This window comes from Phyllobates terribilis, unplaced genomic scaffold (genome assembly GCF_046119375.1).
Source record: "Phyllobates terribilis strain yellow unplaced genomic scaffold, ASM4611937v1 Scaffold_97__1_contigs__length_5976380, whole genome shotgun sequence".
In the NCBI taxonomy this organism is placed as follows: domain Eukaryota; kingdom Metazoa; phylum Chordata; class Amphibia; order Anura; family Dendrobatidae; genus Phyllobates; species Phyllobates terribilis.
In genome coordinates, this window is record NW_027362857.1 from 4,390,321 (window position 1) to 4,414,309 (window position 23,989).

Consider the following 23,989-nt stretch of genomic DNA (forward strand, 5'->3'; position numbering starts at 1 on the left):
CACATGATGCTAGAATAAATGTATCACCTAAACATCAGCAATGTAGGAAGGAGTCAGAGTCATGGAGTCGGAGTCAGTGCTTTGGCTTACCGACTCCACAGCCCTGGAGACGGCCAGGCAAGTGGCGCTGCTGCAGTTGTGGGCGCCTTTCCCAGAATTTCACGCAGTATCCTAGATGCCAAATTGCAGCATCGGTATCCAGGATCGTGCATCTTCCTAACAATAATGCATGTTGCAGCAGCCTCCAAGATGCATTATCAGTAGGAATAGATATATTCAGATGCTGAATATGGAGAAATATTTTCTATTAACCCTACCCCACCACTATACCAGAGAAGCAAACAAAACCATCTCAAACTTTTATTTAAAACATTTTATTTACTGGAAAAAGTAATGAGGCAGAGGGCAAAAACATTTAGTACAAAAAAGAAATAAATTCATATATGTACTTTTGTAAAAACAAAGGAAAGAAATTCTGCATGAATGAGCCTTGTCATTTATTCATAACTCTGTCAATCCAGCACAAATGCCATCCAGACAGGACATCCACATTTGGAAATCTCAATCCCCTTTTTTTGCCAAGAAACATCTAAAGGAGTTATTGAAGTCTCCAACGCTTGGTTACCTAAATAGAAAAAAATAAATAATATAATAAATATATATTAGATGGTGGCCCGATTCTAACGCATCGGGTATTCTAGAATATGTATGTAGGCTGCTGGGGTGTATATAGAGGCTGCTGAGCTGTATATAGAGGCTGCTGGGGTGTATATATAGAGGCTGCTGAGCTGTATATAGAGGTTGCTGGGGTGTATATAGAGGCTGCTGGGCTGTATATAGAGGCTGCTGGGCTGTATATAGAGGCTGCTGAGCTGTATATAGAGGTTGCTGGGGTATATATATAGAGGTTGCTGGGGTATATATATAGAGGCTGCTGGGCTGTATATAGAGGCTGCTGGGCTGTATATAGAAGCTGCTGGGCTGTATATAGAGGCTGCTGGGCTGTACATAGAGGCTGCTGGGGTATATATAGAGGCTGCTGGGCTGTATATAGAGGCTGCTGAGCTGTATATAGAGGCTGCTGGGCTGTATATAGAGGCTGCTGGGCTGTATATAGAGGCTGCTGGGCTGTATATAGAGGCTGCTGGGCTGTATATAGAGGCTGCTGGGCTGTATATAGAGGCTGCTGGGGTGTATATAGAGGCTGCTGGGCTGTATATAGAGGCTGCTGGGCTGTATATAGAGGCTGCTGGGGTATATATATAGAGGCTGCTGGGCTGTATATAGAGGCTACTGGGCTGTATATAGAAGCGGCTGCGCTGTATATAGAAGCTGCTGGGCTGTATATAGAGGCTGCTGGGCTGTATATAGAGGCTGCTGAGCTGTATATAGAGGTTGCTGGGGTGTATACATAGAGGCTGCTGGGCTGTACATAGAGGCTGCTGGGCTGTATATAGAGGCTGCTGGGGTGTATATATAGAGGCTGCTGGGCTGTATATAGAGGCTGCTGCTGGGCTGTATATAGAGGCTGCTGGGCTGTATATAGAGGCTGCTGGGCTGTATATAGAGGCTGCTGGGCTGTATATATAGAGGCTGCTGGGCTGTATATAGAGGCTGCTGGGCTGTATATAGAGGCTGCTGGGCTGTATATAGAGGCTGCTGGGGTGTATATAGAGGCTGCTGGGCTGTATATAGAGGCTGCTGGGCTGTATATAGAGGCTGCTGGGCTGTATATAGAGGCTGCTGGGCTGTATATAGAGGCTGCTGGGCTGTATATAGAGGCTGCTGGGGTGTATATAGAGGCTGCTGGGGTGTATATAGAGGCTGTTGGGCTGTATATAGAGGCTGCTGGGCTGTATATAGAGGCTGCTGCTGGGGTCTATATAGAGGCTGCTGGAGTATATATAGAGGCTGCTGGAGTGTATATATAGAGGCTGCTGGGGTGTATATAGAGGCTGCTGGGGTGTATATAGAGGCTGCTGCTGGGCTGTATACAGAGGCTGCTGGGCTGTATATAGAAGCTGCTGGGGTGTATATAGAGGCTGCTGCTGGGCTGTATACAGAGGCTGCTGGGCTGTATATAGAAGCTGCTGGGCTGTATATAGAGGCTGCTGGGATGTATATAGAGGCTGCTGGGCTGTATATAGAGGCTGCTGGGCTGTATATAGAAGCTGCTGGGCTGTATACAGAGGCTGCTGGGCTGTATATAGAAGCTGCTGGGCTGTATATAGAGGCTGATGGGCTTGTATATAGAAGCTGCTGGGCTGTATATAGAGGCTGCTGCTGGGCTGTATATAGAGGCTGCTGCTGGGCTGTATATAGAGGCTGCTGCTGGGCTGTATATAGAGGCTGCTGCTGGGCTGTATATAGAGGCTGCTGCTGGGCTGTATATAGAGGCTGCTGCTGGGCTGTATATAGAGGCTGCTGCTGGGCTGTATATAGAGGCTGCTGCTGGGCTGTATATAGAGGCTGCTGCTGGGCTGTATATAGAGGCTGCTGGGCTGTATATAGAGGCTGCTGGGGTGTATATAGAGGCTGCTGGGGTGTATATAGAGGCTGCTGCAGTATATATAGAGGCTGCTGCAGTATATATAGAGGCTGCTGGGGTGTATATAGAGGCTGCTGGGGTGTATATAGAGGCTGCTGGGGTGTATATAGAAGCTGCTGGGGTGTATATAGAAGCTGCTGGGGTGTATATAGAAGCTGCTGGGGTGTATATAGAAGCTGCTGGGGTGTATATAGAAGCTGCTGGGCTGTATATAGAGGCTGCTGGGCTGTATATAGAGGCTGCTGGGCTGTATATAGAGGCTGCTGGGGTGTATATAGAAGCTGCTGGGGTGTATATAGAAGCTGCTGGGCTGTATATAGAGGCTGCTGGGCTGTATATAGAGGCTGCTGGGCTGTATATAGAGGCTGCTGGGCTGTATATAGAGGCTGCTGCTGGGGTCTATATAGAGGCTGCTGGAGTATATATAGAGGCTGCTGCTGGGGTCTATATAGAGGCTGCTGCTGGAGTATATATAGAGGCTGCTGGGCTGTATATAGAGTCTGCTGCTGGGGTGTATATAGAGGCTGCTGGAGTATATATAGAGGCTGCTGGAGTATATATAGAGGCTGCTGCTGGGGTGTATATAGAGGCTGCTGGGCTGTATATAGAAGCTGCTGGGGTGTATATAGAGGCTGCTGGAGTATATATAGAGGCTGCTGGAGTATATATAGAGGCTGCTGCTGCTGGGCTGTATATAGAGGCTGCTGGGCTGTATATAGAAGCTGCTGGGCTGTATATAGAAGCTGCTGGGCTGTATATAGAGGCTGCTGGGGTGTATATAGAGGCTGCTGGGGTGTATATAGAGGCTGCTGCTGGGCTGTATATAGAAGCTGCTGGGCTGTATATAGAGGCTGATGGGCTTGTATATAGAAGCTGCTGGGGTGTATATAGAGGCTGCTGCTGGGCTGTATATAGAACTGCTGCTGGGCTGTATATAGAGGCTGCTGGGCTGTATATAGAGGCTGCTGGGCTGTATATAGAGGCTGCTGGGCTGTATATAGAGGCTGCTGGGGTGCATATAGAGGCTGCTGGGGTGCATATAGAGGCTGCTGGGGTGCATATAGAGGCTGCTGGGGTGCATATAGAGGCTGCTGGGGTGCATATAGAGGCTGCTGCAGTATATATAGAGGCTGCTGCAGTATATATAGAGGCTGCTGGGGTGTATATAGAGGCTGCTGGGGTGTATAGAGGCTGCTGGGGTGTATATAGAAGCTGCTGGGGTGTATATAGAAGCTGCTGGGGTGTATATAGAAGCTGCTGGGCTGTATATAGAGGCTGCTGGGGTGTATATAGAGGCTGCTGGGCTGTATATAGAGGCTGCTGGGGTGTATATAGAGGCTGCTGGGGTGTATATAGAAGCTGCTGGGCTGTATATAGAGGCTGCTGGGCTGTATATAGAGGCTGCTGGGCTGTATATAGAGGCTGCTGGGCTGTATATAGAGGCTGCTGCTGGAGTATATATAGAGGCTGCTGGAGTATATATAGAGGTTGCTGGGCTGTATATAGAGGCTGCTGCTGGGGTCTATATAGAGGCTGCTGCTGGAGTATATATAGAGGCTGCTGGGCTGTATATAGAGTCTGCTGCTGGGGTGTATATAGAGGCTGCTGGAGTATATATAGAGTCTGCTGCTGGGGTGTATATAGAGGCTGCTGGGCTGTATATAGAAGCTGCTGGGGTGTATATAGAGGCTGCTGGAGTATATATAGAGGCTGCTGGAGTATATATAGAGGCTGCTGGAGTATATATAGAGGCTGCTGCTGCTGGGCTGTATATAGAGGCTGCTGGGCTGTATATAGAAGCTGCTGGGCTGTATATAGAGGCTGCTGGGCTGTATATAGAGGCTGCTGGGGTGTATATAGAGGCTGCTGGGGTGTATATAGAGGCTGCTGGGCTGTATATAGAAGCTTCTGGGGTGTATATAGAGGCTCCTGCTGCTGGGCTGTATATAGAGGCTGCTGGGCTGTATATAGAAGCTGCTGGGCTGTATATAGAGGCTGCTGGACTGTATATATAGAAGCTGCTGGGCTGTATATAGAAGCTGCTGGGCTGTATATAGAAGCTGCTGGGCTGTATATAGAGGCTGCTGCTGGGCTGTATATAGAGGCTGCTGCTGGGCTGTATATAGAGGCTGCTGCTGGGCTGTATATAGAGGCTGCTGGGCTGTATATAGAGGCTGCTGCTGGAGTGTATATAGAGGCTGCTGGAGTGTATATAGAGGCTGCTGGGATGTATATAGAAGCTGCTGGGCTGTATATAGAGGCTGCTGGACTGTATATATAGAAGCTGCTGGGCTGTATATAGAGGCTGCTGCTGGGCTGTATATAGAGGCTGCTGCTGGGCTGTATATAGAGGCTGCTGCTGGGCTGTATATAGAGGCTGCTGGGCTGTATATAGAGGCTGCTGCTGGAGTGTATATAGAGGCTGCTGGAGTGTATATAGAGGCTGCTGGGCTGTATATAGAAGCTGCTGGGCTGTATATAGAGGCTGCTGGACTGTATATATAGAAGCTGCTGGGCTGTATATAGAAGCTGCTGGGCTGTATATAGAAGCTGCTGGGCTGTATATAGAGGCTGCTGCTGGGCTGTATATAGAGGCTGCTGCTGGGCTGTATATAGAGGCTGCTGCTGGGCTGTATATAGAGGCTGCTGGGCTGTATATAGAGGCTGCTGCTGGAGTGTATATAGAGGCTGCTGGAGTGTATATAGAGGCTGCTGGGCAGTATATAGAGGCTGCTGGGCTGTATATAGAGGCTGCTGCTGGGGTGTATACAGAGGCTGCTGCTGGGGTGTATAGAGAGGCTGCTGCTGGGCTGTATATAGAGGCTGCTGGGCTATATATAGAAGCTGCTGGGCTGTATATAGAGGCTGCTGGGCTGTATATAGAGGCTGCTGGGCTGTATATAGAGGCTGCTGGGCTATATATAGAAGCTGCTGGGGTGTATATAGAGGCTGCTGGGCTGTATATATAGAGGCTCCTGCTGCTGGGCTGTATATAGAAGCTGCTGGTGTGTATATAGAGGCTGCTGGGCTGTATATAGAGGCTGCTGGGGTATATATAGAGGCTCCTGCTGCTGGGCTGTATATAGAGGTTGCTGGGCTGTATATAGAAGCTGCTGGTGTGTATATAGAGGCTGCTGGGCTGTATATAGAGGCTGCTGGGGTATATATAGAGGCTCCTGCTGCTGGGCTGTATATAGAGGCTGCTGCTGGGCTGTATATAGAGGCTGCTGCTGGGCTGTATATAGAGGCTGCTGCTGGGGTGTATATAGAGGCTGCTGGGGTGTATATAGAGGCTGCTGGGCTGTCTATAGAGGCTGCTGGGCTGTCTATAGAGGCTGCTGGGCTGTCTATAGAGGCTGCTGGGGTGTATATAGAGGCTGCTGCTGGGCTGTCTATAGAGGCTGCTGCTGGGCTGTCTATAGAGGCTGCTGCTGGGCTGTCTATAGAGGCTGCTGCTGGGCTGTCTATAGAGGCTGCTGCTGGGCTGTCTATAGAGGCTGCTGCTGGGCTGTCTATAGAGGCTGCTGCTGGGCTGTCTATAGAGGCTGCTGGGCTGTATATAGAGGCTGCTGGGCTGTATATAGAAGCTGCTGGGCTGTATATAGAAGCTGCTGCTGGGCTGTATATAGAGGCTGCTGCTGGGCTGTATATAGAGGCTGCTGGGGTGTATATAGAGGCTGCTGGGCTGTATATAGAGGCTGCTGCTGGAGTGTATATAGAGGCTGCTGGAGTGTATATAGAGGCTGCTGGAGTGTATATAGAGGCTGCTGGGCAGTATATAGAGGCTGCTGGGCTGTATATAGAGGCTGCTGGGCTATATATAGAAGCTGCTGGGGTGTATATAGAGGCTGCTGGGCTGTATATATAGAGGCTCCTGCTGCTGGGCTGTATATAGAAGCTGCTGGTGTGTATATAGAGGCTGCTGGGCTGTATATAGAGGCTGCTGGGGTATATATAGAGGCTCCTGCTGCTGGGCTGTATATAGAGGTTGCTGGGCTGTATATAGAAGCTGCTGGTGTGTATATAGAGGCTGCTGGGCTGTATATAGAGGCTGCTGGGCTGTATATAGAGGCTGCTGGGCTGTATATAGAGGCTGCTGGGCTGTATATAGAGGCTGCTGGGGTATATATAGAGGCTCCTGCTGCTGGGCTGTATATAGAGGCTGCTGCTGGGCTGTATATAGAGGCTGCTGGGGTGTATATAGAAGCTGCTGGGCTGTATATAGAGGCTGCTGCTGGGCTGTCTATAGAGGCTGCTGGGCTGTATATAGAGGTTGCTGGGGTGTATATAGAAGCTGCTGGGCTGTATATAAAGGCTGCTGGGCTGTATATAGAGGCTGCTGGGCTTGTATATAGAAGCTGCTGGGGTGTATATAGAGGCTGCTGCTGGGGTGTATATAGAGGCTGCTGCTGGGGTGTATATAGAGGCTGCTGGGGTGTATATAGAAGCTGCTGGGGTGTATATAGAAGCTGCTGCTGGGGTGTATATAGAGGCTGCTGCTGGGCTGTATATAGAGGCTGCTGCTGGGCTGTTTATAGAGGCTGCTGCTGGGCTGTTTATAGAGGCTGCTGCTGGGCTGTATATAGAGGCTGCTGCTGGGCTGTATATAGAGGCTGCTGCTGGGCTGTATATAGAGGCTGCTGCTGGGGTGTATATAGAGGCTGCTGCTGGGGTGTATATAGAGGCTGCTGCTGGGGTGTATATAGAGGCTGCTGCTGGGGTGTATATAGAGGCTGCTGCTGGGGTGTATATAGAGGCTGCTGCTGGGGTGTATATAGAGGCTGCTGCTGGGGTGTATATAGAGGCTGCTGCTGGGCTGTATATAGAGGCTGCTGCTGGGCTGTATATAGAGGCTGCTGCTGCTGGGCTGTATATAGAGGCTGCTGCTGCTGGGCTGTATATAGAGGCTGCTGCTGCTGGGCTGTATATAGAGGCTGCTGCTGGGCTGTATATAGAGGCTGCTGCTGCTGGGCTGTATATAGAGGCTGCTGCTGCTGGGCTGTATATAGAGGCTGCTGCTGCTGGGCTGTATATAGAGGCTGCTGCTGCTGGGCTGTATATAGAGGCTGCTGCTGCTGGGCTGTATATAGAGGCTGCTTCTGGGCTGTATATAGAGGCTGCTGCTGGGCTGTATATAGAGGCTGCTGCTGGGCTGTATATAGAGGCTGCTGCTGCTGGGCTGTATATAGAGGCTGCTGCTGGGGTGTACTGACCAGAAAATGTGACTGCCTCAGCCAATCACAGGCCATAGTTAACCGGATTTACCCAAAGTCCATTTTCCCTAAACTGGGTAAATCCAGTTAATTTGTAGCATATAGCGCAGGCGGTAACCGAAGTCCATTCTTCCCCAATCCGGTGAACATCTGCACTATATGATACTACTTAACCGCATTTACTCAAAATTAAGGGAGTTTGTCATTTTTTAGACACTGGGTCACTGCCCCCCTGTGCTGGATCTGTCCCCACAGTGTTCGCTTTTTGACCTACATCCCACATGCTTGCTCTCACCACCACCAGCAGCCAAGTCCCAGCTGGCCAGGGGGGACGACACCACCACCAGCAGCCGCGTCCCAGCTGGCCAGGGGGGAAGACACCACCACCAGCAGCCGCGTCCCAGCTGGCCAGGGGGGAAGACACCACCACCAGCAGCCGCGTCCCAGCTGGCCAGAGGGGACGACACCACCACCCGCGTCCCAGCTGGCCAGGGGGGACGACACCACCACCAGCAGCCGCGTCCCAGCGGGCCAGGGGGGACGACACCACCATCAGCAGCCGCGTCCCAGCTGGCCAGGGAGGGGGGGGGGGGGGACACCACCCCCAGCAGTCGTGTCCCAGCTGGCCAGGGGAGGGAGTGGGGGGGAGGGACACCTCCACCAACAGCCGCGTCCCAGCTGGCCAGGGGGGACGACACCACCACCAACAGCCGCGTCCCAGCGGGCCAGGGGGGACGACACCACCACCAGCAGCCGCGTCCCAGCCGGCCAGGGGGAAGACGGTCTCTGCTGGCTCACACCATACACATACACACATATACATATATACTCAAACCAAGGAAGAAGAGGGTAGCCGGGTTGCGTTATACTACTTAACCAGAATTACTCAAAATGAAGGGACTTTGTCGTTTTTTAGACCCTGGGTCACTCCCACTGTCAGAGGTGCGGGCATCCAGGTGTCCGGAATAGGGGGTGCGGGCATCCAGGTGTCCGGAGTGGGGTCAATAAACTTTGGGTACATCCGGTTAACATCTGCACCATGTTCTGCTAAGTAAAGGGATTAGGGTGAATAAACTTTGGGTACATCCGGTTAACATCTGTACCATGTTCTGCTAAGTAACGGGATTAGGGTCAATAAACTTTGGGTACATCCGGTTAACATCTGCACCATGTTCTGCTAAGTAACGGGATTAGGGTCAATAAACTTTGGGTACATCCGGTTAACATCTGCACCATGTTCTGCTAAGTAACCGGATTTACTCAAAATGAAGGGACTTTGCCATTTTTTAGACCCTGGGTCACTCCCACTGTCAGAGGTGCGGGCATTCAGGTGTCTGTCCCCGGTGGTCAGGGGGGGCCACACCACCACCAGCAGCCGCGTCCCAGCTGGCCAGGCGGGACGACACCACCAGCAGCCGCGTCCCAGCTGGCCAGGGGGGACACCACCACCAGCAGCCGCGTCCCAGCTGGCCAGGGGGGACACCACCACCAGCAGCCGCGTCCCAGCTGGCCAGGGGGGACACCACCACCAGCAGCCGCGTCCCAGCTGGCCAGGGGGGACGACACCACCACCAGCAGCCGCGTCCCAGCTGGCCAGGGGGGACGACACCACCACCAGCAGCCGCGTCCCAGCGGGCCAGAAGGGACGACACCACCACCAGCAGCCGCGTCCCAGCGGGCCAGGAGGCACGACACCACCACCAGCAGCAGCGTCCCAGCGGGCCAGGAGGCACGACACCACCACCAGCAGCAGCGTCCCAGCGGGCCAGGGGGAACGACACCACCACCAGCAGCAGCGTCCCAGGGAGGACGACACCACCACCAGCAGCCGCGTCCCAGCGGGCCAGGGGGGACGACACCACCACCAGCAGCCGCGTCCCAGCGGGGACGACACCACCACCAGTAGCCGCGTCCCAGCGGGGACGACACCACCACCAGCAGCCGCGTCCCAGCGGGGACGACACCACCACCAGCAGCCGCGTCCCAGCGGGGACAACACCACCAGCAGCAGCCGCGTCCCAGCGGGCCAGGGGGGACAACACCACCAGCAGCAGCCGCGTCCCAGCGGGCCAGGGGGGACAACACCACCACCAGCAGTCGCGTCCCAGCTGGCCAGGGGGGACGACACCACCACCAGCAGCCGCGTCCCAGCAGGCCAGAGGTGACGACACCACCACCAGCAGAAGCGTCCCAGCTGGCCAGACGGGACGACACCACCACCAGCAGCCGCGTCCCAGCTGGCCAGAGGGGACGACACCACCACCAGCAGCCGCGTCCCAGCGGGCCAGGGGGGACGACACCACCACCAGCAGCCGCGTCCCAGCGGGCCAGGGGGGAGGACACCACAACCAGCAGCCGCGTCCCAGCGGGCCAGGGGGGACGACACCACCACCAGCAGCCGCGTCCCAGCGGGCCAGGGGGGACGACACCACCACCAGCAGCCGCGTCCCAGCGGGGACGACACCACCACCAGCAGCCGCGTCCCAGCGGGGACGACACCACCACCAGCAGCCGCGTCCCAGCGGGGACGACACCACCACCAGCAGCCGCGTCCCAGCGGGCCAGGGGGGACAACACCACCACCAGCAGCCGCGTCCCAGCGGGCCAGGGGGGACGACACCACCACCAGCAGCCGCGTCCCAGCGGGCCAGGGGGGGGCGACACCACCACCAGCAGTCGCGTCTCAGCTGGCCAGGGGGGACGACACCACCACCAGCAGCCGCATCCCAGCGGGCCAGAGGTGACGACACCACCACCAGCAGAAGCGTCCCAGCTGGCCAGACGGGACGACACCACCACCAGCAGCCGCGTCCCAGCTGGCCAGAGGGGACGACACCACCACCAGCAGCCGCGTCCCAGCGGGCCAGGGGGGACGACACCACCACCAGCAGCCGCGTCCCAGCGGGCCACGGGGGAGGACACCACAACCAGCAGCAGCGTCCCAGCGGGCCAGGGGGGACGACACCACCACCAGCAGCCGCGTCCAAGCGGGACGACACCACCACCAGCAGCCGCGTCCCAGCTGGCCAGGCGGGACGACACCACCACCAGCAGCCGCGTCCCAGGTGGCCAGGCGGGACGACACCACCACTAGCAGCCACGTCCCAGCTGGCCAGTGGGTGCGACACCACCACCAGCAGCCAAGTCCCAGCTGGCCAGGGGGGACGACACCACCACCAGCAGCCGCGTCCCAGCTGGCCAGGCGGGACACCACCACCAGCAGCCGCGTCCCAGGTGGCCAGGCGGGACGACACCACCACTAGCAGCCACGTCCCAGCTGGCCAGTGGGTGCGACACCACCACCAGCAGCCAAGTCCCAGCTGGCCAGGGGCGGCGACACCACCACCAGCAGCCGCGTCCCAGCTGGCAAGGCGGGACGACACCACCACCAGCAGCCGCGTCCCAGCCGGCCAGGGGGGAGACCGTCTCTGCTGGCTCACGCCATACACATACACACATATACATATATACTCAAACCAAGGAAGAAGAGGGTAGCCGGGTTGCGTTATACTACTTAACCAGAATTACTCAAAATGAAGGGACTTTGTCATTTTTTAGACCCTGGGTCACTCCCACTGTCAGAGGTGCGGGCATTCAGATGTCTGTCCCAGCTGACCAGGGGGGGCGACACCACCACCAGCAGCCGCGTCCCAGCTGGCCAGGGAGGACACCACCACTAGCAGCCGCGTCCCAGCTGGCCGGGAGGGGGGGGTGGGATACCACCACCAGCAGCCGCGTCCCAGCTGGCCGGGAGGGGGGGGGGGGGGGGGGATACCACCACCAGCAGCCGCGTCCCAGCTGGCCAGGGGGGACGACACCACCACCAGCAGCCAAGTCCCAGCTGACCAGGGGGGACGACACCACCACCAGCAGCCAAGTCCCAGCTGGACAGGGGGGACGACACCACCACCACCAGCCAAGTCCCAGCTGGCCAGGGGGGACGACACCACCACCACCAGTCAAGTCCCAGCTGGCCAGGGGCTGGCCAGGGGGGACACCACCACCAGCAGCCGCGTCCCAGCGGGCCAGGGGGAACGACACCACCACCAGCAGCCGCGTCCCAGCTGGCCAGGGGGGATGACACCACCACCAGCAGCCGCGTCCCAGCTGGCCAGGGGGGGGAGACACCACCACCAGCAGCCGCGTCCCAGCTGGCCAGGGGGGACGACACCACCACCAGCAGCCGCATCTCAGCGGGCCAGGGGGGACGACACCACCACCAGCAGCCGCGTCTCAGCTGGCCAGGGGGGATGACACCACCACCAGCAGCCGCGTCCCAGCTGGCCAGGAGGACGGCCTCTGCTGGCTCACGCCATACACATACACACATATAAATATATACTCAAACCAAGGAAGAAGAGGATAGCCGGGTTGCGTTATCATGGAGGCTGGTGAGCCGCGTCTCCACAATGCTTCGTTATCTAACTGAAGAAAAAAAAAAGGGAAATTAATTTGCCATAATATAAATATATAATGATACAATAAATACATATAAGACCACCAGCAGCCGCGTCCCAGCTGGCCAGGGGGGACGACACCACCACCAGCAGCCGCGTCCCAGCTGGCCAGGGGGGACGACACCACCACCAGCAGCCGCGTCCCAGCTGGCCAGGGGGGACGACACCACCACCAGCAGCCGCGTCCCAGCTGGCCAGGGGGGACGACACCACCACCAGCAGCCGCGTCCCAGCTGGCCAGTTGGGACATACACAAAGAAACACACATACATATGGAGTAACGCACACAGGAGGAAGACAGCACACATATATATATATATATATATATCTTAGATGGTTGCCCGATTCAAACGCATCGGGTATTCTAGAATATGTATGTAGTTTATTTATGAAGATTTAAGAATAATGCAATACATGCGGGCGTGCGGCGGTGTCTGCTTGCGGCGGTGTAGGTGTGCAGTGGTGTGTGTGAGCGGTGGTGTGGTTGTGTCTGTCACCCTGTGGCTTTGTACTCCTGTAGCTGTGTCCCTCTGTAGCTGTGTCCCCCTGTGCCTGCTGTTTCCCCCGTGTGCGGTGTCTGTCTGTACCTGCTCCCCATGTCCCCCTGTCTCTGGCTCTCCCCCATGTCCCCCTGTCTCTGCCTGTGGCCCATATCCCCCTGTCTCTGGCTGTCCCCCTGTCTCTGCCTGTGGCCTATATCCCCCTGTCTCTGGCTGTCCCCCATGTCCCCCTGTCTCTGACTGTCCCCCGTGTCCCCCTGTCTCTGGCTGTGGCCCATATCCCCCTGTCTCTGGCTGTCCCCCGTGTCCCCCTGTCTCTGGCTGTGGCCCATATCCCCCTGTCTCTGGCTGTCCCCCGTGTCCCCCTGTCTCTGGCTGTCCCCCGTGTCCCCCTGTCTCTGGCTGTCCCCCGTGTCCCTCTGTCTCTGGCTGTCCCCCAGTCTCTGGCTGTCCCCCGTGTCCCCCTGTGGCTATGGCTGTCCCCCGTGTCCCCCTGTGTCTCTGACTGTCTCCCGTGTCCCCCTGTGTCTCTGGCTGTCCCCATGTCCCCCTGTGTCTCTGGTTGTCCCCATGTCCCCCTGTCTCTGGCTGTCCCCCTGTCTCTGGCTGTCCCCCTGTCTCTGGCTGTCCCCCGTGTCCCCCTGTGTCTCTGGCTGTCCCCCGTGTCCCCCTGTCTCTGGCTGTCCCCCTGTCTCTGGCTGTCCCCCTGTCTCTGGCTGTCCCCCTGTCTCTGGCTGTCCCCCATGTCCCCCTGTGGCTCTGCTGCAGGCACCACCCCCCATCCTCTGCTCCTGTCCTGTGTGCCTCTGTGTCCCTCTAGCCTCGTCCTCTGGCCCTGTCCTGTGTGGCCCTGTGCCCCCATCTCTGGCTGTCCCCCGTGTCCCCCTGTCTCTGGCTGTCCCCCGTGTCCCCCTGTCTCTGGTTGTCCCCCGTGTCCCCCTGTCTCTGGCTGTCCCCCAGTGTCTGCCTGTCCCCCTGTGGCTATGGCTGTCCCCCTGTCTCTGGCTGTCCCCCTGTCTCTGGCTGTCCCCCGTGTCCCCCTGTCTCTGGCTGTCCCCCTGTCTCTGGCAGTCCCCCGTGTCCCCCTGTCTCTGGCTTCCCCCGTGTCCCTCTGTGGCTATGACTGTCCCCCATGTCCCCCTGTGGCTATGGCTGTCCCCCATGTCCCCCTGTGGCTATGGCTGTCCCCCTTGTCCCCCTGTGTCTCTGGCTGTGCCTCATGTCCCCCTGTGTCTCTGGCTGTCCCCCATGTCCCCCTGTGTCTCTGGCTGTCCCCCATGTCCCCCTGTGTCTCTGGCTGTCCCCAGTGTCCCCCTGTATCTGGCTGTCCCCAGTGTCCCCCTGTCTCTGGCTGTCCCCAGTGTCCCGCTGTCCCCCGTGTCCCCCTGTCTCTGGCTGTCCCCCTGTCTCTGGCTGTCCCCCGTGTCCCCCTGTCTCTGGCTGTCCCCCGTGTCCCCCTGTCTCTGGCTGTCCCCCGTGTCCCCCTGTGGCTATGGCTGTCCCCCGTGTCCCCCTGTGGCTATGGCTGTCCCCATGTGGCTATGGCTGTCCCCCATGTCCCCCTGAGTCTCTGGCTGTCCCTCATGTCCCCCTGTGTCTCTGGCTGTCCCTCATGTCCCCCTGTGTCTCTGGCTGTCCCCCATGTCCCCCTGTGTCTCTGGCTGTCCCCCATGTCCCCCTGTGTCTCTGGCTGTCCCCCATGTCCCCCTGTGTCTCTGGCTGTCCCTCATGTCCCCCTGTGTCTCTGGCTGTCCTCCATGTCCCCCTGTGTCTCTGGCTGTCTCCCATGTCCCCCTGTGTCTCTGGCTGTCCCCCGTGTCCCCCTGTCTCTGGCTGTCCCCCGTGTCCCCCTGTGTCTCTGGCTGTCCCCCGTGTCCCCCTGTGTCTCTGGCTGTCCCCCATGTCCCCCTGTGTCTCTGGCTGTCCCCCGTGTCCCCCTGTGTCTCTGGCTGTCCCCCGTGTCCCCCGTGTCCCCCTGTGTCTCTGGCTGTCCCCCGTGTCCCCCTGTGTCTCTGGCTGTCCCCCTGTATCTCTGGCTGTCCCCCATGTCCCCCTGTATCTCTGGCTGTCCCCATTGTCCCCCTGTGGCTCTGGCTGTCCCCCACGTCCCCCTGTCTGTCCCCCATGTCCCCCTGTCTGTCCCCCATGTCCCCCTGTCTCTGGCTGTCCCCTGTGTCCCCCTGTATCTCTGGCTGTCCCCCATGTCCCCCTGTGTCTCTGGCTGTCCCCCATGTCCCCCTGTGTCTCTGGCTGTCCCCCATGTCCCCCTGTCTCTGGCTGTCCCCCATGTCCCCCTGTATCTCTGGCTGTCCCCCAGTCTCTGGCTGTCCCCCATGTCCCCCTGTCTCTGGCTATCCCCCGTGTCCCCCTGTGTCTCTGGCTGTCCCCCGTGTCCCCCTGTGTCTCTGGCTGTCCCCCGTGTCCCCCTGTGTCTCTGGCTGTCCCCCGTGTCCCCCTGTGTCTCTGGCTGTCCCCCGTGTCCCCCTGTGTCTCTGGCTGTCCCCCGTGTCCCCCTGTGTCTCTGGCTGTCCCCCGTGTCCCCCTGTGTCTCTGGCTGTCCCCCGTGTCCCCCTGTGTCTCTGGCTGTCCCCCGTGTCCCCCTGTGTCTCTGGCTGTCCCCCGTGTCCCCCTGTGTCTCTGGCTGTCCCCCGTGTCCCCCTGTGTCTCTGGCTGTCCCCCGTGTCCCCCTGTGTCTCTGGCTGTCCCCCGTGTCCCCCTGTGTCTCTGGCTGTCCCACGTGTCCCCCTGTGTCTCTGGCTGTCCCCCGTGTCCCCCTGTGTCTCTGGCTGTCCCCCGTGTCCCACTGTGTCTCTGGCTGTCCCCCGTGTCCCCCTGTCTCTCTGGCTGTCCCCAGTGTCCCCCTGTATCTCTGGCTGTCCCCCATGTCCCCCTGTGTCTCTGGCTGTCCCCAGTGTCCCCCTGTGGCTCTGGCTGTCCCTCATGTCCCCCTGTCTGTCCCCCATGTCCCCCTGTCTCTGGCTGTCCCCCGTGTCCCCCTGTGTCTCTGACTGTCCCCCTGTGTCTCTGGCTGTCCCCCGTGTCCCCCTGTATCTCTGGCTGTCCCCCATGTCCCCCTGTGTCTCTGGCTGTCCCCAGTGTCCCCCTGTGGCTCTGGCTGTCCCTCATGTCCCCCTGTCTGTCCCCCATGTCCCCCTGTCTCTGGCTGTCCCCCGTGTCCCCCTGTGGCTCTGGCTGTCCCTCATGTCCCCCTGTCTGTCCCCCATGTCCCCCTGTCTCTGGCTGTCCCCCGTGTCCCCCTGTGTCTCTGACTGTCCCCCATGTCCCCCTGTGTCTCTGGCTGTCCCCCGTGTCCCCCTGTGTCTCTGACTGTCCCCCATGTCCCCCTGTGTCTCTGGCTGTCCCCCGTGTCCCCCTGTGTCTCTGGCTGTCCCCCTGTCTCTGGCTGTCCCCCATGTCCCCCTGTGTCTCTGGCTGTCCCCCGTGTCCCCCTGTGTCTCTGGCTGTCCCCCATGTCCCCCTGTGTCTGGCTGTCCCCCATGTCCCCCTGTATCTCTGGCTGTCCCCCATGTCCCCCTGTATCTCTGGCTGTCCCCCATGTCCCCCTGTATCTCTGGCTGTCCCCAGTGTCCCCCTGTGTCTCTGGCTGTCCCCCGTGTCTCTGGCTGTCCCCCTGTATCTCTGGCTGTCCCCCTGTATCTCTGGCTGTCCCCCGTGTCCCCCTGTGTCTCTGGCTGTCCCCCGTGTCCCCCTGTGTCTCTGGCTGTCCCCCGTGTCCCCCTGTCTCTGGCTGTCCCCCTGTATCTCTGGCTGTCCCCCGTGTCCCCCTGTGTCTCTGGCTATCCCCCGTGTCCCCCTGTGTCTCTGGCTGTCCCCCGTGTCCCCCTGTCTCTGGCTGTCCCCCATGTCCCCATGTGTCTCTGGCTGTCCCCCGTGTCCCCCTGTCTCTGGCTGTCCCCCATGTCCCCCTGTGTCTCTGGCTGTCCCCCGTGTCCCCCTGTCTCTGGCTGTCCCCCGTGCCCCCTGTCTCTGGCTGTCCCCCGTGTCCCCCTATCTCTGGCTGTCCCCCATGTCCCCCTGTGTCTCTGGCTATCCCAAGTGTCCCCCTGTGTCTCTGGCTGTCCCCCATGTCCCCCTGTCTCTGGCTGTCCCCCATGTCCCCCTGTATCTCTGGCTGTCCCCCATGTCCCCCTGTGGCTCTGGCTGTCCCCCGTGTCTCTGGCTGTCCCCCATGTCCCCCTGTATCTCTGGCTGTCCCCCGTGTCCCCCTGTGTCTCTGGCTGTCCCCCGTGTCCCCCTGTGTCTCTGGCTGTCCCCCGTGTCCCCCTGTGTCTCTGGCTGTCCCCCTGTATCTCTGGCTGTCCCCCGTGTCCCCCTGTGTCTCTGGCTGTCCCCCATGTCCCCCTGTGTCTCAGGCTGTCCCCCATGTCCCCCTGTGTCTCAGGCTGTCCCCCATGTCCCCCTGTGTCTCAGGCTGTCCCCCATGTCCCCCTGTGTCTCTGGCTGTCCCCCGTGTCCCCCTGTCTCTGGCTGTCCCCCGTGTCCCCCTATCTCTGGCTGTCCCCCATGTCCCCCTGCATCTCTGGCTGTCCCCCATGTCCCCCTGTGGCTCTGGGTGTCCCCCATGTCTCTGGCTGTCCCCCGTGTCCCCCTGTATCTCTGGCTGTCCCCCATGTCCCCCTGTGTCTCTGGCTGTCCCCCGTGTCCCCCTGTCTCTGGCTGTCCCCTGTGTCCCCCTGTGGCTCTGGGTGTCCCCCGTGTCCCCCTGTCTCTGGCTGTCCCCCGTGTCCCCCTGTGGCTCTGGCTGTCCCCCGTGTCCCCCTGTGGCTCTGGCTGTCCCCCGTGTCCCCCTGTGTCTCTGGCTGTCCCCCGTGTCCCCCTGTGTCTCTGGCTGTCCCCCTGTATCTCTGTCTGTCCCCTGTGTCCCCCTGTGTCTCTGGCTGTCCCCCGTGTCCCCCTGTCTCTGGCTGTCCCCCGTGTCTCCCTGTCTCTGGCTGTCCCCCGTGTCCCCCTGTCTCTGGCTGTCCCCCGTGTCCCCCTGTCTCTGGCTGTCCCCCGTGTCCCCCTGTCTCTGGCTGTCCCCCGTGTCCCCCTGTGTCTCTGGCTGTCCCCCGTGTCCCCCTGTGTCTCTGGCTGTCCCCCATGTCCCCCTGTCTCTGGCTGTCCCCCTGTCTCTGGCTGTCCCCCGTGTCCCCCTGTCTCTGGCTGTCCCCCTGTCTCTGGCTGTCCCCCGTGTCCCCCTGTCTCTGGCTGTCCCCCGTGTCCCCCTGTGGCTCTGCTGCAGGCACCACCCCCCGTCCTCTGCTCCTGTCCTGTGAGCCTCTGCGTCCCTCTAGCCTCGTCCTCTGGCCCTGTCCTGTCCTGTGTGGCCCTGTGTCCCCCCTGTTGTGGTCCTTTGCCCCAGTCCTGTTGGGACATAGGATCGTTGAGTGTACCTAAGTTAAGGATGACAGCAGCCGGCGGGTATCCGCGGCTGCCATTTTGTTCAGTCTCAGCCAATCCGGGAAGGCAGGAAGGGAGAGTTCCGTTCTCCCGCGGAGGCTCTTGGGAGCTGTAGTTCTCCAGGCACTGTCACTGACTCTTCTGGCCTGGGCGTGGACTACATCTCCCAACATGCTGTGCGGCTGCGGCCTCAGCCAGGCAGCTGGCTTCCCAGTAGCGTCACGTCCTCCCGCCCCCAGCCATTCACACAGGGACGGGGAAAGGAGATAACAGTGCAGGCTGGAACATAGAGCTGGCGCCCCCCCTCCCCCACGGCCATTCTACATTGTGCTCCGGACGGGGTCACAAGCAGTTCACACTGTACACGGCCCACCACATCGAGCCCGCAGCCCGTGCGCGTCCCCTACCGGCCGTTCACATATTGTACATGGCACCATGAGTGACAAGCCAGCCGGCTCCGAGTCAAACACCCGGACCCCGCCCCCGCCGTGCAACATCCCCGTTTTACGCGATTTGAGGGTCTTTTTAAGTACTTTTATTGCGGCGGCCATCATCCGGGGGAGGGGCTGATGATACCACACGCACTTAAAACTCAATCTGCAGGAAAAAAGTCACTGACCCCGTTTTTCACATGAAATTCGCAAAATAAAAATAAGCGTACGTGCGGACGCGCCTCCGTTCAGCGCAGCGTCCGTTATCACGCTGAATTACGCCAAAAACCGTGAACTTTATCGTTTTTTTGGCGCGCTTATTTCGTCGCCCGTTCCTCCGCGCCTCCGTTCAGCGCAGCATCCGTTATCACGCTGAATTACGCCAAAAACCGTGAACTTTATCGTTTTTTTGGCGCGCTTATTTCGTCGCCCGTTCCTCCGCGCCTCCGTTCAGCGCAGCGTCCGTTATCACGCTCATCGGACGAATTACAGCAAAAAAACGTAAACTTTCTCTATTTTTGAGCGCACTTTTTTTTCCACCCCATTGGCCTAACTAAAGGCAAAACTGTCCATGGACAGCAGCACCATCTGCTGCTCGTTCGCTGCATTGCTTCTCCTAACCCAGATAATGGTGTTTGAGGGTTCCGTGGTCTCCTGCGCCATCTGCCTGTGGTCGGTAGACCGCATATGCTAATCCGGTTAAGGTGTGCATTTCTTGAATTTTGGGTCATGCTAATACGGTTAAACTGATTTTGGGGTCATCTTTTCCATGAAAAGTGGGCGTGGTCCTAGAGGCGCGGGAGAGGCGGCATATCGTTCGGCCTGCCTAGGCGGTCGGGCAGGCAAAGTCCTCGCGACCGCCGGGGCGACGGAACGGCCGCGGCGGCCCAAAGAAACGCCACGGCGAGGGAAAAAAAGACACCGCAAATGCGGAGATGCTGCCCTCGCGGGCCTTGTCACGGGGCCCGGCGTACCGATTTTCGAGGCGATCGGCCAAAATTTTCGTTTTCCGCGAGTCAGGCTGTTGAGCTGCACTCACTATTCTGCTGGTGCAGTCACTGTGTACATACATTACATTACTGATACGGTACTGATCCTGAGTTACATCCTGTATTATACTCCAGAGCTGCACTCACTATTCTGCTGGTGCAGTCACTGTGTACATACATTACATTACTGATCATGAGTTACATCCTGTATTATACTCCAGAGCTGCACTCACTATTCTGCTGGTGCAGTCACTGTGTACATACATTACATTACTGATACGGTACTGATCCTGAGTTACATCCTGTATTATACTCCAGAGCTGCACTCACTATTCTGCTGGTGCAGTCACTGTGTACATACATTACATTACTGATCATGAGTTACATCCTGTATTATACTCCAGAGCTGCACTCACTATTCTTCTGGTGCAGTCACTGTGTACATACATTACATTACTGATCATGAGTTACATCCTGTATTATACTCCAGAGCTGCACTCACTATTCTGCTGGTGCAGTCACTGTGTACATACATTACATTACTGATCATGAGTTACATCCTGTATTATACTCCAGAGCTGCACTCACTATTCTGCTGGTGCAGTCACTGTGTACATACATTACATTACTGATCCTGTACTGATCCTGAGTTACATCCTGTATTATACTCCAGAGCTGCACTCACTATTCTGCTGGTGCAGTCACTGTGTACATACATTACATTTCTGATCCTGAGTTACATCCTGTATTATACTCCAGAGCTGCACTCACTATTCTTCTGGTGCAGTCACTGTGTAAATACATTACATTACTGATCCTGTACTGATCCTGAGTTACATCCTGTATTATACTCCAGAGCTGCACTCACTATTCTGCTGGTGCAGTCACTGTGTACATACATTACATTTCTGATCCTGAGTTACATCCTGTATTATACTCCAGAGCTGCACTCACTATTCTGCTGGTGTAGTCACTGTGTACATACATTACATTACTGATCCTGAGTTACATCCTGCATTATACTCCAGAGCTGCACTCACTATTCTGCTGGTGCAGTCACTGTGTACATACATTACATTACTGATCCTGAGTTACATCCTGTATTATACTCCAGAGCTGCACTCACTATTCTGCTGGTGTAGTCACTGTGTACATACATTACATTACTGATCCTGAGTTACATCCTGCATTATACTCCAGAGCTGCACTCACTATTCTGCTGGTGTAGTCACTGTGTACATACATTACATTACTGATCCTGAGTTACATCCTGTATTATACTCCAGAGCTGCACTCACTATTCTGCTGGTGTAGTCACTGTGTACATACATTACATTACTGATCCTGAGTTACATCCTGCATTATACTCCAGAGCTGCACTCACTATTCTGCTGGTGCAGTCACTGTGTGCATACATTACATTACTGATCCTGAGTTACATCCTGTATTATACTCCAGAGCTGCACTCACTATTCTGCTGGTGTAGTCACTGTGTACATACATTACATTACTGATCCTGAGTTACATCCTGTATTATACTCCAGAGCTGCACTCACTATTCTTCTGGTGCAGTCACTGTGTAAATACATTACATTACTGATCCTGTACTGATCCTGAGTTACATCCTGTATTATACTCCAGAGCTGCACTCACTATTCTGCTGGTGCAGTCACTGTGTGCATACATTATATTACTGGTCCTGTACTGATCCTGAGTTACATCCTGTAGATCTTTTTATCATAAAAATGAAAAACATAACAATAATAATAACAGAAACATAACAAAATTAATAACCACAAAATAAACAATGTAATGAACTGGTCCAGCCGCTCCCTCTCTCCTCACACACATATTATACATATATACAGAATAAACAACTACTTACACTATGACATCTGGTCCGGTTACCAAACAAATAACAATATAGTAAGTAAAATAAACAATAGCCGACAAAATTATATACAAACTAATATATATATATATACACTTTTTTTTAAAAAAATATAAAATAAATACTAACTATACAAGACAAAACAAAACATCCCACACTCGAGCCGACCAGTCCCAACCCCGGCACTGACCTGAGAGCTGGTCCTGCGTCTCATGCCTCAGTCCATGTCCAACGTCCATAGGCCAGATCAGGCAGTGCCAGTTTCTCACCCAAATAATCATTGTCCCACAAGATGAACCCACCTCCCCCCTTTTCCCACCACCCAACCTAACACCTACACCCAAATCCGTATCCTTATATACAATATATACAGAAGCAAACAATACAATAACAAACAATACAATAACCACAACTGACAAAGCCCAAGTTCGGCGCCTGCAGCCCTACATCACTGTCTACTGATCAAAACAAAACAAAAATCTATGGTGTCAGCAGCAGCCCACCACCAGGAGAGGAGATGACCAGACTAGGGCACATTAAAAGAAAAGCCCCTCAAGAGGAGAGTGGCCCTACGTGTGCCCAGTCTCTCATACTCCAGAGAACTCACCTTCACCAGGTCACCGAGTATGGTCCTAAACACATCGTCCATTGGGAGGATTTTTCGTTGCGTCTATACTAAGCACCGTGCGTTCCACGTGTGATACCTAACCACTGTGCTAACTAGAAATAAGGTGCAGCGGCCCCGACCACCCAGGTCTCCGAATGCTCCATAGGCCCATTCCGCATAAGAGGGCCAGTCAATGGAGGCGCCCACCCTGTTGTACACCTCTGTGTTAAAGGGACAACGAAGCAGGAAGTGGTCCATGCTTTCAAGCATGGTACCACAATGCTCCCGAGGACAGTTCCTGTCCTCAGAGCTCCTACACTTCAGATTGTTCCTCACACACAGTTTCCCATGGAAGCAGCGCCAAGCCAAGTCCCAAAACTTCGACGGGATCCTGATAGATTTCAAAAGATGCAGACCCACCCCAAGATCCCGACTTGGGCAATCCCTGAGCGCCAGAGGCCTCTGAAAATGGGTGAACAGAACCCTTTTGTCAAGGAGAGCTTCCTTGGCAGAGTCCTGACCTCCCACATTCCCAGACCCCACCGGCGAATTACCTTCAGAACCACGGTAGCGTAAGCCGGGAGATGTCCATGCGGTGTTCATAGATCCTTCACTTGCCCTCCTGTCTCCCATTCCTGGAAGAAAGGCTGAAACCATCCCCTACAGGAGAATACCCACAGAGGAGCCCTCTCTTTCCAGAGGTTTGCAATATTGATCTTAATGAAGGTATTCACAAGGAATACCACAGGGTTGACCATACCGAACCCTCCTAGTCTCCTCGTACGGTAAGTAACCTCCCTCTTGACCAGGTTCAGTCTATTCCCCCATAACAGTTGGAAGAACAAACTGTAGACCTGAGTCCAGAGAGGCTCCGGCAAGATGCACACACTGAGCAGATAGATCAGCAAAGGGAGCAGGTTGGTTTTAATCAGGTTTACCCTTTCCCTTAGGGTCAAAGACCAACCCTTCCATTGGTTCACCTTCTGAGTGGCGATCTCTAGCCTGCTGTCCCAATTTTGTTTGGGGTAATCCCCCTGGCCAAATTCGAAGCCAAGAACTTTTGCAGAGACTTTGGGTCCTGGAAGGGTGTCCGGGAGATCAAAACCAGAATCTCCTCCTCCCAGCCAGAGACTCTCACACTTATCCCGGTTGATCTTAGACCCGGATGCCTCCGAGTAGCGATTTACCTCTGACATCAGCCACTCTGCCTCCCCATCAGAGGAAACAAAAACGGTGACGTCATCGGCATACGCCACCACTCTCAGAGTAGCTTCCGGTGCTGCCCGGTCCATCCCGATCCTAGCCAACGGTCCACGCTCCACCCTCCTAAGAAGTGGGTCAATCGCAAACACGTACAGCAGCGGGCTCAAGGGACAACCATGGCGAACACCACACCCAACCTCGAAAGAGCTGCCAATCCAACCGTTCTCAAGCGGGAAACTCTCTGCCCCAGCGTACAAGGTCTTAAGCCAATCAACAAACCCACCCCCGGCAGGCCATACTTCAGAAGGAGAGACCAGAGGTACTCATGATTGAACCGATCAAACGCTTTTGCCTCGTCCAATGACAGCATGTACCCCTTGAAGTGGCCAGCCCTAACCTGCTCCACCGCCTCTCGGACACAGAGTAGAGCACTAATTGTACTGCGGCCCGGAAAAGAGCAATGCTGGGCTCCCGAAAGGAGTCGGGGCACAAATTTCACCAGCCGATTAAACATCACCTTTGCCAAAACCTTCCTGTCTGCATTGAGAAGCGCTATGGGACGCCAATTCTCAATGCAAGATGAGTCCTTACCCTTTGACAAGATGATCAGGGCAGACCTCCTCATTGACTTTGGCAGAGTGCCCGAGGAAAGACACTCATTGAATACCGCAGTCAAGAGGGGAACCAAGGCGTCCTTAAAGGTCTTATAGAATTCAGATGTTAAGCCATCTGGATCGGGAGATTTCTTTA

At 56.4% G+C, this 23,989-nt stretch overlaps 1 long non-coding RNA gene across 1 annotated transcript; it reads right to left on the bottom strand.

The window, feature by feature from the left end:
• Positions 1–358: 358 nt before the first annotated feature.
• Positions 359–18,209, bottom strand: LOC141198559 (uncharacterized). Its single transcript, XR_012270490.1, has 3 exons — positions 18,112–18,209; positions 12,110–12,186; positions 359–625 (listed from the first exon to the last, which is right to left on the bottom strand). It is a non-coding gene; the product is annotated as an uncharacterized lncRNA (long non-coding RNA).
• Between the last annotated feature and the right edge of the window lie 5,780 nt (positions 18,210–23,989).